Consider the following 18,975-nt stretch of genomic DNA (forward strand, 5'->3'; position numbering starts at 1 on the left):
AGGGACTGTATGGAATCGTGATTTTGGTGGTGGATGAAGATTGTAACTAACAGTATAAATATAAGAATGCTCATTTGCACAGTGTTAAGAATTGGTGATACATGGGGAAAATTATAACTAACATAACTTATGGATGTTAGTTAACAGTAAAATTGTAATATTTTTGCAGCAATAGCAAAGAAGATATTACATAAAGTCTAAGGGTCAACAATAGAGGGGGATAAAGGATATGGGATTTTTGCTTTTGGAGTAATGAAACGTTCTAAAATTAAGGACTGAGGTGGTAAATAATATGGTGGGTTGAGGTACACCAAATGTAATTATGGGCTATAGTTAGTAATAATATTTTGATGATATTCTTTCATTACTTGTAAGAAATGATTCACAACAATGCAATATATTCATAGTGGGTGATACATGGGAGTCCTGCAAGACGTTACACATGTTTGTTTTGTAAGTTCATAATTTTTACTATACACTTATTTTTATATATGTTTATGTATGATTTATATGCTTCAAAATTTTTAAATAAAACTAAATAAATGCATAAACAAATACCTGAATTGTAGTAATTGTTCAATCTAAACATTGAAATCGAACAGGGGCATTAGTTACATTGTACGTGTATAAATGGGGATCTTTAGTGTCTCTCAATATATGGAGAATTTATGACATTAAGATATAAAAGATGAAGTCCAAATGGGATGAGGAAGAATGAGAACAAGAAAAGAGGGAGAAAGAGCAGGAGCAAGAAACAGAAAGAGCAGGAGAGGGAAAAGGAGAGAGAATGAGAGAAGTAGAAGATAAAAGAGTCAGAAAAATAAAGATTCTGCTGAGGATAAAGAGAAAGAGAAACATGATGATGGAAGGAAAAAGGAAGCATTGAACTCAAGAAAGCACAGGAGAGCCAAAAGGAGATGAACTATTGCTAGATATGTACCACTCTGCCCCAAAGGAACAGAGAGACATAGTTCAGCTAATGGGAGCTAAGAAGAAGTCTAAGATGGAGTTGAAAGATCTAAGGCAAAGACTCAAGGATCTAGAGGAAAAAGAGATAAAGGAAAACAAGAAAATGGCTGATGAGGATGTCTTGAGGAAGACTGGCAGTAGAGGAGCAGATAGAATACCTGCAGAAGAAGCTGTCCATGGCTAAGCAGGGGGAAGAAGCTCTCCTCTCTGAGATGTATGTCACAGGCCAGGCCTTCGAACACATGCAGGAGCAAAATATCTGTTTGATGCAGCAGTTACAGGAGAAGGATGATGCAAATTTCAAGCTCCTGTTAGACTGCATCAAATCCAATCAGATCTATAAACTTGTAAAAGAGGAGAAGGAGGAACAGGAAGACCAGATTTTGATGCCCAGTTATAGGTAGTAAGGAAACTGGAAGAGAAGGAGCACCTGCTACAGAGCAACATTGGCACAGAGGAGAAGGAGCTGGGCCTGAGGACCCAAGCCTTAGAGATGAATAAATGAAGGTAATGAAGGTGGCCTAGCTGATGGATGACCTCAAGGTATAACTGGAATTGGTTCAGAAGAAGCTGTATGATTTTCATGATGAGATCATGGAGAATAGTGTCATCAAAGAAAAGGACATGTTCAATTTCAAACAAGTACAGGAGGACATATTGAAACTTCAAAGGAAGCTGGAGACCACCAAGAAACCAGACAATGTACCCAAGTGTGATGAGATTCTGATGGAGGATATTAAAGATTACAAGGCATGCCCGACCAGCACAGGATGCCATGCTGACCAAATGTTTTCATGTTTTCTGCTTTGAGTGTGTGAAGACACGTTATGACACCCACCAGCACAAATATCCCAAGTGTAATGTTGCTTTTGGGGCCAATAATTTCCAAATCTACATTTGGTTGACCCAGGTCAGCAGAAGAAGAGAGGCTAATGAGACAGGCACTTACTTGTTAACCCCCAAACCTCTACCTCTTCTCCTTGGCTGTCACCTGCCAGTTTGTCAACCCTCTTTCCCATGAAGAATTTATGCCCACATTCTCCTCTCTGATAACTAGATGACTTTGGGGAGAATCTTGGCTTTTAGGATTAATTAGCAATGAACAAATTTGTCTTCCCTACCAGCTTTGTTAGTTCTTACTTTTAGACTTTTCATCATTTTCTTCTTCAGACCCACTGTAGAGATATGATCTTGGATTGTCCATTTCTCCCGAAGAAGACAGGTTGGATTTTTTGACCTGGAGAAGGGAAAAAAGAAGAGTAGAAGTATGGCTTTTTTGGGTGGGGGAGATATTTCAGAAATAAGCTGTCTATGGACGCAAATTTTTCTTGATTTGGGTACTAAACTTTTTGTAAACTTGGTATAATTGTGTGCCTTTTTCCTGGATGGTTTGAGGCCATAATGAAATTATGTCCAGGATAATTTCCCATTCACTAGAAAAGTAACTTTTAAGGTCAGCTGTTTTTTTGTTAAAGTTATGTAAGTTTTGAATGTTCAACTAATTAAAGTTTTTAAATTTTTCGAGGCCAGAATAGTTTCAAATTATATAGCCCCTTTTATATTCTACTGAAATAATAATTGGAAAGGATGGGGCACAGGACTAACATGATGAAGAAATCTTCTGGGTTCTCTTGAGCTCAATACAGAGAAGCCTTGGTGAGTTATGAAATACTCCCACCTTCCTCCCCAAAGGGGTTGCTGTTTCCCAGAAGATTCTCTGTAATATTTCCGTAGGACTTTATATTCCCCAAGCTTCAATTAAAGCAGGGTTCCATTTAAAAAAAAAAGATATAACAGATACTTCTACAGCCTTCAAGTATATTCAAATGGCATTCTGAAAATTGCAATATCATTCAGGAAATGCAATACCCTACCCTGAAGGAATGGGTAAATTTACTAAAAGAAAATTTTTTAAAAAGGACACTGGAATATCATGAAGGAAGAGGGAACTGGTAAGTGAAAATATTGTTAATATATAAGACTTTCCTTCTCAAGTCTTCTAAATTATGTTTGCCTGTTGAAGCAAAAATCATAACACTGTGGCATGTGGTTCTAAATGTATGCACTGGAACTATTTAAGACAACTATATTATAAATTGGAGAAGGTAAAGAGATATAAAGGAAGTAGTTTTCTACACTTTATTTTAACTCATACAATAATGGCACCAATAAACTATGACAAGTTCTTTATCTATAATATAATACTTAGAAAAAGTCTAAAAGGATATAAGTGATACAGTCAAAATGCTACAGGTAAGTCAATAGAAATCTACATGTTCAACTATACCACAGGAAAAGGAAAACAGAGGAACATAAACAGAGTAAGTAAACAAAATTAAAAATAAAATGACATAGTTATTGCCTAACATATCAATAATTACATTAAATCAGAGTGGTCTAAATGCAACAATTAAAAGACAGAGTTTGGCAGGTACAATTAAAAACCATAGTCCAGCTATATGCTGTCCATAAGAAGTTAACTTCAAACACCACCAATCCATTCACTCTATTGACCTTTATAGAATATTCCATCCAGCGATAGCTGAATACAGAATCTTTGCAAGTTCACATGGTACATTCACCAAGATAGATCACACCCTGGGCTATAAAGCACACCTTAACAAATTTAAAAGAATAGAAATTATGTAAAGTATGCTCTTATACCATAATGGAATAAAACTAGAAACAATAACAGAAAAACAGTCAGAAAATCTCAAAATATTTGGAGATTAAAGAGAAAACTTCTAAATAATAAATGAGTGCAAGAAAAATTCTCAGGATAAATTAAGTAATGTTCCGGACTAAATGAAAAGCAAAATAGAGCTAATCGAAGTTTGTGGGTTATGGTCATATCAGTTTAAAGAGAAATTTGTAACATTAGATGCATATATTAGAAAAGAAGAAAGATCTAAAATCAGTAATCTAAACTTCCAGTGTAGGAAACACAGAAAAGTATTAGTTTGAAAAAGGCAGAAGAAAAGAAATAATAAAAAATAGAACAGAAATCAATGTAATTAAAAACAGAAAATAGAAGCAATCAATTAAGCATGTTCTTAAAAAATCAGTAAAACTGACAAATATCTAGCCAGATTTACCAAAAGTAAAAAAGAGATTGAAAAGAGGGAGAAGGAGATGGAAAGGGAGAGAAAGAAGAAATAAATTACTAATCTCATAAATGAAAGAGATGTCATCACAACTGATCCCATGTAAACTAAAAGGATAAAAAATGAATACTATGAACAACTCTGTGCCCTGAAATTTGATAACTTAAATGAAATGGACCAATTCCTTGAAGGCCACAAACTAGCAAAACTTACTCAAAGAGAACTCTGAATAGGTCCATCTCTATTAAAGAAATTGAATCAACAATAAAAACCTTCCTAAACAGAAAAACAAGGCCCTGATGATTTTACTGGTGAATTCTACCAAACCTTTAAGGAAGAAATGATACCAATTTACTCAATCTTTTCCAGAAAATATAAGTAGAGGGAACACTTCCTAACTCATTCTTTAAGGCAAATTAAATTCAGCAATGTATAAAAAATTATACACCACAACCAAGTAGTATACTCCAGGTATTTAAAGTGGATTCAATATTTTAAAAATACAAGTAATTCATCACATCAAAAGGTTAAAGAAGTAAAATCGTATATTCATACCAATAGATGCAGACAAAGTATTTGATAAAATACAATACCAATTCATGGTAAAAAAAAAAAAAAAAGCTTTCAGCAAATTATCAATAGAGGGGATCTGCCTCAAATTGTCAAAGAACATCCCCAAAATCATACAGATAACTTTATATTTAAAAGTGAGATATAAGATGCTTTCCCCATAAAATTGGAACAAGATATGTAAGTCCTTTCTCACATTCTTATTCAAAATTGTGTTGGCATGTCTAACTAATTCAATCAGAGAATAAACAAAACAAAATTTTACACATTGGGAATGAATAAATAAAACTATCTTTCTTTGCAGATGACATAATTTTCTATGTAGAAAATCTCAAAGAAGCAACAACAAAAAATATACCTGTAACTAATAAAATAATTGTAGCTTAGCTATAGGATACAAGGTTAATATGTAAATTTCAGTTGTTTTCTATATACCAGTAATGAACAGTTGGAAACTGAAATAAAAATGGCACTACCATTTAAATTAATATACAAAAAAATGAAGTACTTAGGAATAAATCTAGCACAATAAGAAAGCTACAAAATTATGATGAAAGATATCAGCAAAGATTTAAATGATTGAAGAGCAATTCCATGCTCACAAATTGGAAAATTCAATATTGTTAAGGTGTCAGTTCTTCCCAATTTCAACTTTAGATTTAACACAATTTCAATCAATACCTCAGCAAGTTATTTTGTGGATATCAACAAATTGCATCAAAATTTATATGGAAAGGCAAGAACAAGCAAAATAGCCAAAACAATACTGAAGAAGAACAAAGTCAAAATACAAACTCTACCCATGTCAAGACTTTTTATAAAGCTACAATAATCAACAAAGTGAGATTTGATGAAAAAATAGGTACCAAGATAAATTATATTGAATAAAAGTATAAAAATAGATACATACAAATATAGTCAACTGATATTTGACAACAAGCAAAGGTATTTCAATGGAGAAAAGATAGTCATTTTAACAAATAGTGCTGGAACAATTTGACATCCACATGCTGTAAAACTATCTAGACATTGATCTTACATTTTTCATAAAAGTTAACTCAAAGTGGATCATAGAAGTAAGTATAAAACACATAAATGTAGCAGTTCTGGAAACAGAATACCTGGGGTGTGATGGTTAAGCTATTGTGTCAGCTCGGCCAGGTAATTGTGCCCAGTTGTTTGGTCAAGCAAGCACTGGGCTAACTGTAATACAAGGGCATTTATGGACTTTCGTCATCATTGACTTTACTGCAGTGGTAAATCATAGATAGCTGGTTATAATTACATCAATCAGGGAGACTGCCATCAGCAATGAGTGATTCTTAGCCCAATCAGTTGAATTCCTTAAAGGGGGAAGTGATTCCAGCATTGAGAGAGAATTTCCCAGCTCCTCTTTGGACAGCCAACATCTCCTGGAACTCATCAAGAATCTTGACCAGACTTTCATCAGAGCTCCTGGTTGCAGCCTACCTGTAGAGTCTGGACTTGTGCATCCCCACAGCTACGTGAGAGACTTTGATAAATCTTACTCTTGGAGGATATGCCTTGTTAATTCTGTCTCCCTAGAGATCCCTGACTAATACATGGGTCAACTTGAGTTTTGCAGTGACTCTTTTGATACAGCATTCAACACACGATATAGTAAAGAAAAAAATTATAAGTTGGGCTTCATTAATATTAAAAAAGCAGTGAAAGAAATAGTTAAGAGAATGAAAAGTCACAGATTGTGAGAAAATATTTACCAAACACATATCTGAAAAGAAGTACTTATATGCAAGTATGCAACAATTTCTTGAAACACAACAACACAAAATGAACAACCCAATTAAAAAGTGAGCAAAAGACCTGGATAGACACCTCCCACAAAAAGATATACTCAGGCATGGTGTCTGCAAGATTGGTGCAGCTGCACAGGCCCTTCACGACCTGCAAATCCCGGGTCTGCATGGAGATGCAGCTTTTGAAGAATCTCAATGATGGGAAGTCTCCTGCCCCTGAACAGCATGTTCACTTCCTTCTGGGCCCCTGAAAGGCAGTGAGGAGTTGACACTCACTGATATCAGTGTGCCCACCCTGACCAACCATCTCCTCAGGCATAGACTAATATGCACCAGCCTGAAAGTTGGTGAGGGTCACCAGAATATCCAGGCTTCTGGGGTGCTGGTGCTTGGCATGGGATTTGGATGCAGATTTCTCATTGACATATGATGCTCATCTCACCAAGGGTTACAGGGTATGTGGTCTCCTGGGCAAAGCCACAGACAACGTCTGTGAGGAGGCACAGCTGGTGGAGAAAACAGTCTATGACCATATCACCAGAGAGAAGCTGGATGGAATTCTGCCAGTGAACCAAGTCTCTGATCAGAAGGCCCTGGTGAAGTACTCCAAACTCCACCCTGAAGACCCAGGGGACTTGTGAGATGACTGTGAGAGGCTTGGTCCAGCCTGATGCTAATATCTGGCATCTGCTACCTCCACTTTGCACCTCCAGAATTCCTCTTTCAGTTTCAGTGCTTATATGAGATGCAGAAGCAGCTCCAAAAGCTAGTGCATGAAATCTGCCTGGAACTAAAGACAACCACTCTCTGTTCCCAAGTGTGGTGCACACGTGATGGCTTCTTCATGCTGGATGATGCCCTCCTAAGGACTAGTGGGACCTGCACAGTATCCAAGAACCATCTAGTCACTGGGGTGGCAGCACAGTGGGAGAGAACTTAAGGCCCTTTTTGAGTACCCAACAGCTCCCAGGCCAATGCCAACCCTGGAACTCTGCAGGGCCAAGCACTGCCTTGGGGCTGGAGAACTGCACAGGGCAATGAAAGTCCAGGCAGCTGGTGAGGAAAGGGGTGGCTGAAGGATAAGAATTATTCATGAACCAGAACTACTAACTATACAAAAAGTAAATGAGAGTAGGGGAGACTTTCCTATATGTAACAAAAAACTCTGAAGCTGTAAGAGAAAAAAAGATTGACAGACTTGACTCAATAGAAAAGGAAAAACTTCTGTGTGGAAAAAGACACTGTAAATAAAGGACAGATTGAGAAAAAAATTTGCAAAATATTTAACTAAAAACTAATATCCATAATATATGAAGATCACAAATATGGTAATAAGAAAAAGATGACAAGAAAATTGGGCAAATTCTATGAACTGTTATTGTACCAAAAGAAATCCAAATGGTCAATAAACCAATATTGATATGCAAGCTCTCTAATAATGAAAGACATACACATTTAAACAATGAGATGACTTTTCTTTGTTTCTCAAAGTGGAAAAATTAATAAAAATATAAAATCCAATAATGGTCTTCAGTATAGGAGGCTTTCCTGTACTGTTGGTAATGTAAAATTGTGCAACCTCTTATGGGTAATTTGGTAGTATGTTTCATAATGTAAAATGCTCCTGCCTTATGACCCAGGAGCTTTGCTCTTGGTTGTAGAAAGTTATCAGTAAGTAGATATTCATAACTTCCTTGTAACAGTAAAAAATTCATTTGTAAGGGACTGGTTAAGTAAATATAGCACATGCTGGGTCAAAGGCTCTAGTCTAATGTCTTGAAGAAAATTACAAAGAAAAAAACATTTTGAACCTTTTTTCGGACAGTTTTATTCTTGTAGGTTCTGGACACCTTGGCCCCATGTTTACTTTTTTTGTTGTTTTGTGTGTTTTGTTTTGTTTTGCAGGTTGTCTGCCAACTTCTATCTGTTTTAGGTATTTCCCACTCTCAGTCCACTTAGAATAGAGAAACTAGATGGCCTCTGGCTAGAACTCCAGTTTGGGCCCACCAAGGCTTCCTCACCTTCACACAGTTGTTGCCTGCCTTCAGGCCATTCCACAGCCCAGAGCATTGCTGAGTAGGTCTGGCTCTGCTGCTTCCTAGCTGTGAGGCCTCCAAGTCTCAGCTTCCTCATCCATAAAATAGGCATAATGATTTTGCCTGCCTCATGGGGTTGTTGTGGGAACAAATGAGGCCATTTTGACAGTGCGCATTGTGCCTGGCTTGTAAAGACTTGCTCTCAGCAGGTGAACTATCAGCTTGTTGTGGCTACTGTCATTTAAGCCACAACTTAAAAACCAGGGTTGTCCCGCAGGTATGCAGTCAGCTCCCACTCTTCAGTTATTCCCACCTGCCCCGAACAACTAACAAAATGATGATGATAGACCAGCCCCACCCCGAAAGTAAAGAGTCTCTTCAACTGCAAGCAAAACAATTCCATTCTTCTGTCCCGCAATATCTATGTCGCTTCTGTCTGAAGCAGTCAGAGTGGACATGGTCCCAAATTCATCAATACTGATGAATGAACTAAAATAAAGCAGGAATGTAACCACTGACTAAAGCAGATTTATTGTTATTGCAGTTATTATCTTGTGTTAACAGAGTGATTTGGAATGCTGATATTAAAATGCAATTAAATTTAAATAATAATAAAAAGCAACCAGGGCAGTCACAGAGCCCCAAGTCCTCTCCATTGTCTCTTGTTTTGTTGTGGAATTTAAGAGAAGTTCAATTATTCGAGTATAGAGAGGCCAGGACTCAGGAATGATTTTGAGAAGGAAAAAAATGGTTTATTGACGGCCGGCCGGACTCGGGAGCTTTCTGTTTGAATCCCGAGCCCGGAACAAGATTTTCAAACGTCTTTTATACAGAGAGGAAAGGCCAAATGGTCCCTTTGTTTCAGTTCTCAATAGGCTTCAATTAGCATATATCTCTTCCACATCTTAGGTAAGCTTTTAGCAAGGACTCCAGACATTTTAGATAAGCCTTGGTTTTTGCATTTCCCCTAAATACTTAAAGTTTATAGCCCTTGCTTTGTTAAACATTTCCTGGGACTGGAGCCTGCTGTCACCGTCCCTAAGGGCAGGACTGCAGCCTCTTACCGTTCCACACCCACAAGTTAAACAACTTAGTTATTTCTGAAGAGACACAAGTCAAACAGCTTAGTTATTTCTGAAGAGACAAAGAGCCTTCCACCCATAGCCCACATCATTCCCCCCTTTCTGCCAAAGATTAACTTGCTAAGCTTTGGCATAATTATTGTTGGAGCTATGAGGTGGATGACTGTTTGTTGTTTTGATTGATTATTTATCAGTCTTTAGTACAGCATCAGGACTGTTTTTAGAAGTTTAGAGCTTTTCATTCTGGACAGCAGAATCTTGGGCAGGGGCCTCCCGGAGTTATTCTGCTGCCACTGGCACTCACGTGGATTTCCAGTCAGGTTCCAGATCCATCTATTACTTTTATTTTACTCTTAAAGAGTTTACACCTTTAATTTAAAAGGGGTGCTGAAGGGAGACGATCTCTTTTCTGTAACTGCTTCCTGCTGGCCATGGGCTGTAGTCATTGCCTAATAAGGTGTAAACTCTTTAATTTATTCTAACTGGAGGAAGATGGATCTGGCATTCTGTACGAAGTTGGATGAAGTTTTCATATGGTTAATAAGATGTTCACTCTGAAAGAAACAAACTTAATTAAAAATTTGGAATACCCGTTTTTAAAAGAGGACACATTGGATTACAGAGATAGACAAGATTAGATGCCTATAAAGATGGCATTCCTTAAAAGCTGGTGGGAACAGCATATATATTCTTTTTTAAGTTATCCATCTTTAGAGAGAAATTGCAACAGACACTTAGCTTTGTCTGAAGACACATTCCAAGCTGTTCAATGATTGACACTCATTCGCTCTGTCAGATGCTCCTGGTGAACTGGCACTCCTTGGGCAACTGGCTTCACTCAGGATTAGAACACTAATTTGGAAATACTCTTAGTTTTCACCTGTGGGAGTGATCAGAACTACAGAATAAAGATTTTTACACCTTGGTTTTCATTGTACAATTTCTAGCAATTTTGACTTGTTCAATAGGTGACTCACCATCAGCAAGCAAGCCTCACTTTTGCTAACTGAGACTGGCTGAGACTGCCACCTTATTCTATAGACATGTTATTAACTGTTTAGAAAATGATTTTACCAGGAATTTAACATGTCTAATATACTTCTGCACTTGATCCAAAATAGAAAAGATAACATTACAATTATTAGGCATATATTTAGTACAGGATAAAAGTACAGCACTTAATATTAACTAATGTATTACTTAATGCATAAGGATTCAGAGTTGCCATTATTAGTTTTGAGTTTCAGGTTTGTAATACTTTACATGTTATCTCTCCATGAGAGCAGGCCATAATGCCAATTGTGCTCAAGTTTTACTTACAGTCTCCTGGTATCATGGCTCCACTCAGCATGTTCTTCAACGCAGTGAGCAAGTTGCAGCATCCTTCATCTTAGAGAGATTTTCCAGTATTCTACTAGCCCGGTGCATAGCGCTCTCTGGCACCATGGAACAGTGCCAGTCTGGAGGCGATATCCATTGTACACTTGGCTGTACCGAGTCATTATTGGCTGCAGGAGCTTGAAACTGCAATATAGTTTCCATCGACTTCAGGAGCAGAACCAGAGACTGATATAGCACATATTTTTAATTGAGGGGTCAGTGACCAGCCTAGCCAATAACTCACATGGAGAGGCCACCTGTAATGTATACAAGGCCTGGTTCGAATGCACAAGAGTTTGACAATGTTAAAGTTTATTCCTTGTTTTATATATATTTTAAACAACTTAACGCAATACATATATCAAATGACTATTTACTTACACAATTTTACTATGAAGATAACAGTAGGTATTTTACTTTAGTAATAGAGGAAAAATACTTTTCATTGTTAGAATGAAAACAGAATATTTCCAATAGAATCAAGACAACTTTTTATTACCATTTACTTAAATGTGTATTTTGCAGTGGCCTTCAGACAGGTTTATTATCATGAAGTTATTTCTGCTACCAATACCAATCTAAGTTTCTTTAGTTAACAATGACTTCTACAACTAGAACTATTTAAACATTTTCAGTTTGGAAGATGTTTTACAAACTCTTTATAATTGACTATAACCGCATTGACTAGACACCTCATGTTTAAATAAACTTACTAAATTACAATTACCAATGAAAGAAATTTACTCTTTATTTAAGAGAGCATATCTACAATCTTTTCCCTTTAGCCTAATTTCACCAATGTGAACTTACAATTTTCACTTACAATTTTCATTACTGTAAAGATTTTGTACATATGTTAATTTAGCTTATAAATTAACTATGGGAGATTACACTCAAGTTAAATAAAATTGAAACCATAATAGTTTATGCAAGGAATGTTCTCTTTTTCCCTTACAGGAAGCTAAAAACTTCTTTTCTTTAAGTTATCAAAATTATTAAATTAAAAGCATACTGACTACCAGGTTTTAAAACACATGCATACTGACTACCAGGTTTTAAAACACATTACACAATTACTTAATTTTTTTAAAATCATAACCCAGGAAAGATCTCTCCATAGTTTTTATGGACTTTCCTTTACTTACTGAAATTTGTTAATAGAGCCACTAATTACCTTTATTTCATTGGAAAGAAATCTTCTGGAAGAAAATAAGGCTCACCAGATTGTGGAGAAGAAAATAATTTATTCTCAGTCTTGCAAGAAGGGGCGCAGAGCCAGATATGGCTGGTGCCCCGAACAAAGAAAAATGACACAATTTATACCCCTAAGCCTAGCATGCAAGCTCTTCCTCTGTTTTCCATAGATTGGATACTTCAGAAGTTACAGCTTATCTGAGATTTAACTTTCCCACGCAAAAGTTTGATTTAACTGCTTCCTCTATCACATTCCAACCATTTTAGTTTTTACCTGCTCCCCCCTTTTTCAAATAAGGAATAGAATTTAGTGCTGAAATGGCACCGACTTAGTTAGCTCCTTCTTGGGCATCCTTCCACTGCCCATAGGACTGGCCTAAACTGGTCTCCTCCACTGCTGTCCAACCCGGGAGTGGGAGACTGAGGCAGCAGGCCGCCGGGTTACATCAACATTTTTCTTCTGTAAAAATTAACCTAATCTTTGTTTTGTTTTGTTTTTTTCCAATTTATGGCTGACAAAGGTTTAAACTGGGAAATTACCAGGCAAACTGATTCTTAATTCCCTAGCCTAGTAGATAGGTTTAATCTGCCACACCTAGTCTTGCCTTAAAAGCTCTTGCAAAGAGGAGGCCCTTTCCCAATTGTTTCCATAATCAGATTTCTATGACTTTTCCATCCTGCTTAGTTCAATTTGGGCTTTAAGAATATTTATAAATATAACTGCATATTTAATTTTTAACAATTTGAGCAAATAGGCAGACATGAATAGTTTGACACAACAACATGACTTTAGTTACTTTTAAACTTTTCAAAGACTTTTGAAACTCTTCTTAATTTGCACTATGACCATGCAGTTTACCACAAGAATTTTCTTTCTTACTTAATGGATTGTAATAACCAAAATGTTCTCAATGCCTTAGCACCATTGTTTTAGAACTTTATATTTTACCTTGAAATTAGCAGAATTTTGGATAAGCAACAAGATTAGTTTTGTATATATTTACTGAGGCTATTTGAAGCCTCAGGGAGACAGACTGCTTTCTCTCATGAATTGCCACTCTTAGGAACACTGACCGTCAAGGCAGGAGACTTCTCCCCCTCCACCCCCCTTTTTGATTTTGGAGATAATAAAACTCCAGTGGCCATTTAACCTTATTCTATCAGGCAGCAATTTATTTAGTTTACACTTGAATTCATGAGAGAAAGGGTTACTAATACCAGGAGAGGAGACAGTGATGTCCCAGCTCTTCTCAATTATGAAATAACCATAGGCAAAGGCAAAGGGTGAGGTTAGGCTTGAAGTAACCATAAACAAAGGAAAGGTTAGTGTAGAATTTACACTTAAATAATAGTTTCAGGCTAAATTCACCCAGCTATAATCTCAGTTATTGTCTTTCCACTGTTTTATAATATAAATGCATTTATAAATGATTTTAACTCTTAGTTACAGTTTTTATTAATTTTTTAAAACCTATTAATTTTATAACACCTTTAAATACCTTTCATTCAACTTATAACATATTAAATGAACTTAACCATTACTTTAATTTTTCCTTTAAAGTGAAAGAATAAATCTCTTGCAGTTAGTTTGAAATAAAAGGCTACTTTTCAGGATTTGATTTCTAGAACATAAAATGTTCTTTTAAAAGAGGTAAGACTCTTCTTCAAACATTGAGGATATGATGAGGTTAAAGCACAAGAAGCTATTGATAAAAGATTTTCTTTATATATTGATCTTACTCAATTTAATCATAAAAATTTCCCTTCCACAAACCTTCTACACTTTCAGTATTCATTCAGGTTCTGTCCCACACTCTACTCTTTCCAATAATCAATCATTTTATCTTAGGACAAAATCATCTTCTGTTTCCTTAACAATAAAAACACACTCCATATATCCCACATACTGAGTTACCAGGCAAACTTCTTACAACATATAATTGCCATTAATACTAAACAAGTTTGTTAAAATAATGAACTTTTCTTCTCTTTAAATACTTAGTAGCATGTAATACCAGAAACAGTTTTTTTGGAAGCAAGTTGGCAGGGGAGATTGGCTGCCGAATAAGTTTGTTATAAAATTGCCTTTTATTATTATTATTATCAATTCAGTTTTGTTAAATAATGACTTTCTGCAATTAGCCACTTAAATACCTTAAACAATGCTTTGTAAAACCTTTATATTTATACCCTTAAGACAGATTTTACCTTCACAGAACACATTCTCTCACTTAAGGTTACTACAATACCTTCTAAGAACCTGAGCAGAATGCAAACGTATTTTGGCTTTGACACCCTAAGGAGGGAAATTTACTGCATTTATTCTGATTCTGCTTTTCACCTCCTTCACTTCCCCCCCTTCCAGGCAGTCGGGTGCACAAGAAACAGGAATGCGGCTTATGAATAGAAGGGTGGACTCACTGGAAAGGGGCAAGCCGCTCCCCCCTTTCCAGCTTTCAGCCAAAATGGGCAGACAGAACCTACTCAAATTTGGCAACTCTCCCAGGAACCCAGCCGCCCTGACTGGGACATTCCCAACAGACTTGGGTGCTTGGCGCGGACACAGATGGCCTCCAAGCCGGGGCAAAGGGCCAGACCAGAGACAAGACACCAGAACATGCACAAACATCTAGACTCCTCAGCTTTTGCCCCAGAATCATTTCACCCCCTTGCCAATGGCAAGGGAGGGCTCCAGCTCAGCTGTAATTCTACTTCATGTAAGGACACAACTCCAACACTAACATTGAGCTGACACAGACAGAAGCACAAAGGTCACTAATCTGACTCACAAGTTTATATATTTATTTTCACCACGGCTGCCCCCACAGCCATCACAAACCTCAGAACACTTAACATTTGGTATAAAGCAAATTCATTCACAAATTAGCACCATAACAAAAGATTTCAGCTAGACTTTTCCACTGTTTAAACTTTACACCCAGACCAAGCTCCACCAGAAAAGCCGATCCATTTTCCTGTAACCAAGTTTTGTTTTCCTTAATCTAGACCAATTTCCAGGATATTAGGACTCGAACCTATAAATACCCTTCCTATTAAAATCAAGACTCCACTCCTTTAGTGGATATAAGACCAGTACCAGATTCTAACATGCAGTTAGACAAACCCAAAACACCAGGGCTTTTCCCCGGTTTTCCTCCTTTTCCCAAGCCTAGAGAGAACGGCTTCCCCCCAGCCTTCTGGGGCTACTAGGGTTCTCTCGGGAGGTGATCAGCCTCCCCTTCCTAGCAATTAAAGCTAGGGCCTTCCAGACTCTGCTCACCCGGGGAGTCTTACCTTCTTCCCTGTTCGGAGCTCTTTTTCGTTCCCAGAATCTTTCTCTTCAGACCTTCCATTGCCCCTTGATTTTGTCGGGAAGATTCTGGTGGAGCCCACATCTTTTCTGGATTAAATTTAATCCAGGGGCGCCCAGATTTGGGGTTCACCCGAGTCCTCCCGGCTTCCTCGGGGATTTGGAAGGGGCAGCAAAATGCTACCGTCTCTGGCCTTCATTTATTGTCCCTTCGTGGTCGCCATTAATGTTGTGGAATTTAAGAGAAGTTCAATTATTCGAGTATAGAGAGGCCAGGACTCAGGAATGATTTTGAGAAGGAAAAAAATGGTTTATTGACGGCCGGCCGGACTCGGGAGCTTTCTGTTTGAATCCCGAGCCCGGAACAAGATTTTCAAACGTCTTTTATACAGAGAGGAAAGGCCAAATGGTCCCTTTGTTTCAGTTCTCAATAGGCTTCAATTAGCATATATCTCTTCCACATCTTAGGTAAGCTTTTAGCAAGGACTCCAGACATTTTAGATAAGCCTTGGTTTTTGCATTTCCCCTAAATACTTAAAGTTTATAGCCCTTGCTTTGTTAAACATTTCCTGGGACTGGAGCCTGCTGTCACCGTCCCTAAGGGCAGGACTGCAGCCTCTTACCGTTCCACACCCACAAGTTAAACAACTTAGTTATTTCTGAAGAGACACAAGTCAAACAGCTTAGTTATTTCTGAAGAGACAAAGAGCCTTCCACCCATAGCCCACATCAGTTTCTCTGTCATAAAAATTCCCCTGGGAACCTAACAAACACTACTCTGCCAGGACACCAAGGAAGATAATGACAGTCAGATATGTTTTTTTTAAGATGTGGTGAACATGGCACTTTACATCTGTGGTCTTCCTACCAGTAAGCCATAACCCAGTCTCATGAGAAAAAATATCAGACAAGTTCCAATAGAAGGCCATTCCACAAAACATCTGATCAGATCTCAAATCTGTCAAGGTCACCAAAAACAAGGAAAGTCTGAAAAACTACCTTAGTCAACTGGAGCCTAAAGACACTTAACAACTAAATGTAATACGGGTTCCTAAAAGGGATACTGGAACAAAAAAGGATATTAGGTAAAAAAAAACAAGGAAATCTGAAGAAAGTAAGAATTTTAGTTAATGATAATGTATCACTATTGGCTCATTAATTATAATAAATATATCATACACATTTGAGATTATAATAATAGGGGAAACTGGGTGCAATGTATATGGAAATTTTGTACTGTATTCTCAATTTTTCTATAATTCTAAATCAGTATTAAAAATAAAGTCTATTTTTAAAAAGATATAGATGGCAGATAAGCATATGAAAACATACTCAATATGCTTTCTAATTAGGGATTTCAAATTAGAACGACCAACATGATACCATTACAAATTTATTAGAATGACTAAAATCCAAAACACTGACATTACCAAATGCCAGTGAAGATGTGGAGGAACAGGGACTTTCAATCATTGCTTGTGAGAATTCAAAATGATACAGTCAGTTTGGAAAACATTTTGGCAGTTTCCACAAAGCTAAAAATATGCTTACTATAAAATCTAGCAATTGTTCTCCTAGGTATTTACCCAAAAGTGTCAAAAACTTATGTCAATGCAAAATCCTGCACATGAATGTTTATAGTAGCTTTATTCATAATTGTCAAAAATTGGAAGTAACCAAGTTATTTATTCCTCATTAGAATAATGAATACACAAACTGTGGTATATCCATGCACTGGTATATTAATTAGCAATAAAAAGAAATAATCTATAAGTATTAATCAGCCAAAGGGGCGCTGATGCAAAATACCAGAAAGTGGTTGGTTTTTATAAGGGTATTATTTGGAGTAGGAGCTTACAGATACCAGGCCATAAAGCATAAGTTACTTCCCTCACCAAAGTCTTTTTTCACGTGTTGGAGCAAGATGGCCGCTGACTTCTACAAGGGTTCAGGTTTCCTGGGTTCCTCCCTTCCAGGGTCTTACTTCTCTCTGGTTCAGGGTTCCTCTCTTCCCAGGGTTTGCTTCTTCCTGGGCTCAGGAATCCTCTCTTCCTGGGGCTTGCTTCTCTTTCCTCTGTGAGCTTAATTCCTGGGGCTCCAGCTTAAGGCTTCAGAATCAAACTCAAAGATCAAAACTCCAACATCAAAAACCCTCAACTCTGTCCTTTGCCATGCCTTTTATCTGTGAGTCCCCATCAACGCCCTAATGACATGGCCCAATCAAAGCCCTAATCATAACTTAATCGTGCCCAGGTACAGACCAGATTACAAACATAACCCAATATCTATTTTTGGAATTCATAACCATATCAAACTACTATACTATGAATGCACACACTTTGGTATATCCATGCAATGGCATATTAATTAGCAATAAAAAGAAATAATCTATATAACCACAAAGAGTCATGTGAAAAAACTTAAATTATGCTAAGTGAAAGAAACTAGTCTGAACAGGCCACACATTGATTCCAATATGTGATATCCTGGATAAGGCAAAGATTAGTGGTTGCCAGGAATTCAAGGGGAGAGGGAGAGGAATGAATAGGTAGAGAGCAAAGCACATTTTAGGGCAGTTTATATTATTTTAATGGTAGATACATGTAATTATGCATTTATCAAATCCTATAAAACTTAACACAGAGTGAACCTTAAAGTATGCAAATTTAAAAGAATCATTTAGGTGGAAAGGGATCCCAGGAAAGAATACAATCTATGACAAGTGAATCTTTTGGCATTACACATAAGTGAAATAACTTCATTGAAAAGGATGGGGAAATGGTGCTGACCTAAGTAACTTTGGAGATGAATGGAATGTTTAAGATTATTGGCAAAAAAAGTAAGTGTCCATGAGTTCATACTGATATAAATAATTGATTAAAGAAATTAGAAATAGATGAGAAGTGACATCTTCCATGCAGATGAATTCCAATAAAATTATGTAGATATTCCACCTTTAAGGAAGGGGAGCATAACTCCACACTACTTAAATGTGAACTGTGCATAGTAACTTGCTTCCAAAGAGTATATCAGGAAAAGATTAAAAAGAAAGATTGACTTTAGAGTGGAAAACCTGACAAACACTACTTCAGTCAGGTTATAAAGGTCAACATCAAGAGTCAAATGTTATGAAAATAGAATATACACAAAACAGAATATAATAAAAAATGGGACTTTACTTCTTCTTACCAAGATGCCAGAACCCCAGTGTAATTGTGAGAAAAACAGAAAAGTTCCAATAAAAGAGCATTCTGTAATATATACCTGACCAGTACTCTCAATACTGTCAAGGCCGTCGAAATCAAGGAAGATCTGTAAAATACTGTCATATTGTTGCTGGTGTAAAACAGTTTGGATTTTTTTACCAAACTAAACACAAAATTGCTAATTTCCCAGTAATTGGAGTCCTGTCCAGGGAAATGAAAACTTCTGTTGACATAAAAACCTATATGAGAATGATTATAGCAAATTTAGTTGTAACAGCCAAAAACTGGAAACAACGTAGAAGTTCTACAATGAGTGAAGGGTTAAACATACTTTAGTATATCCATA

General features: G+C 36.9%; 2 pseudogenes; both read left to right on the plus strand.

Annotated features, from left to right (window-relative positions):
- The first annotated feature begins 688 nt into the window (after positions 1 to 688).
- LOC101434141 (E3 ubiquitin-protein ligase BRE1A pseudogene) lies at positions 689 to 1,990 on the plus strand (annotated as a pseudogene).
- Positions 1,991 to 6,588: 4,598 nt separating this feature from the next.
- On the plus strand, positions 6,589 to 7,462 carry LOC101433712 (pseudouridylate synthase TRUB2, mitochondrial pseudogene; annotated as a pseudogene).
- The last annotated feature ends 11,513 nt before the right edge of the window (positions 7,463 to 18,975 follow it).

The sequence above is a fragment of the Dasypus novemcinctus genome, chromosome 5 (genome assembly GCF_030445035.2).
Source record: "Dasypus novemcinctus isolate mDasNov1 chromosome 5, mDasNov1.1.hap2, whole genome shotgun sequence".
NCBI lineage: Eukaryota > Metazoa > Chordata > Mammalia > Cingulata > Dasypodidae > Dasypus > Dasypus novemcinctus.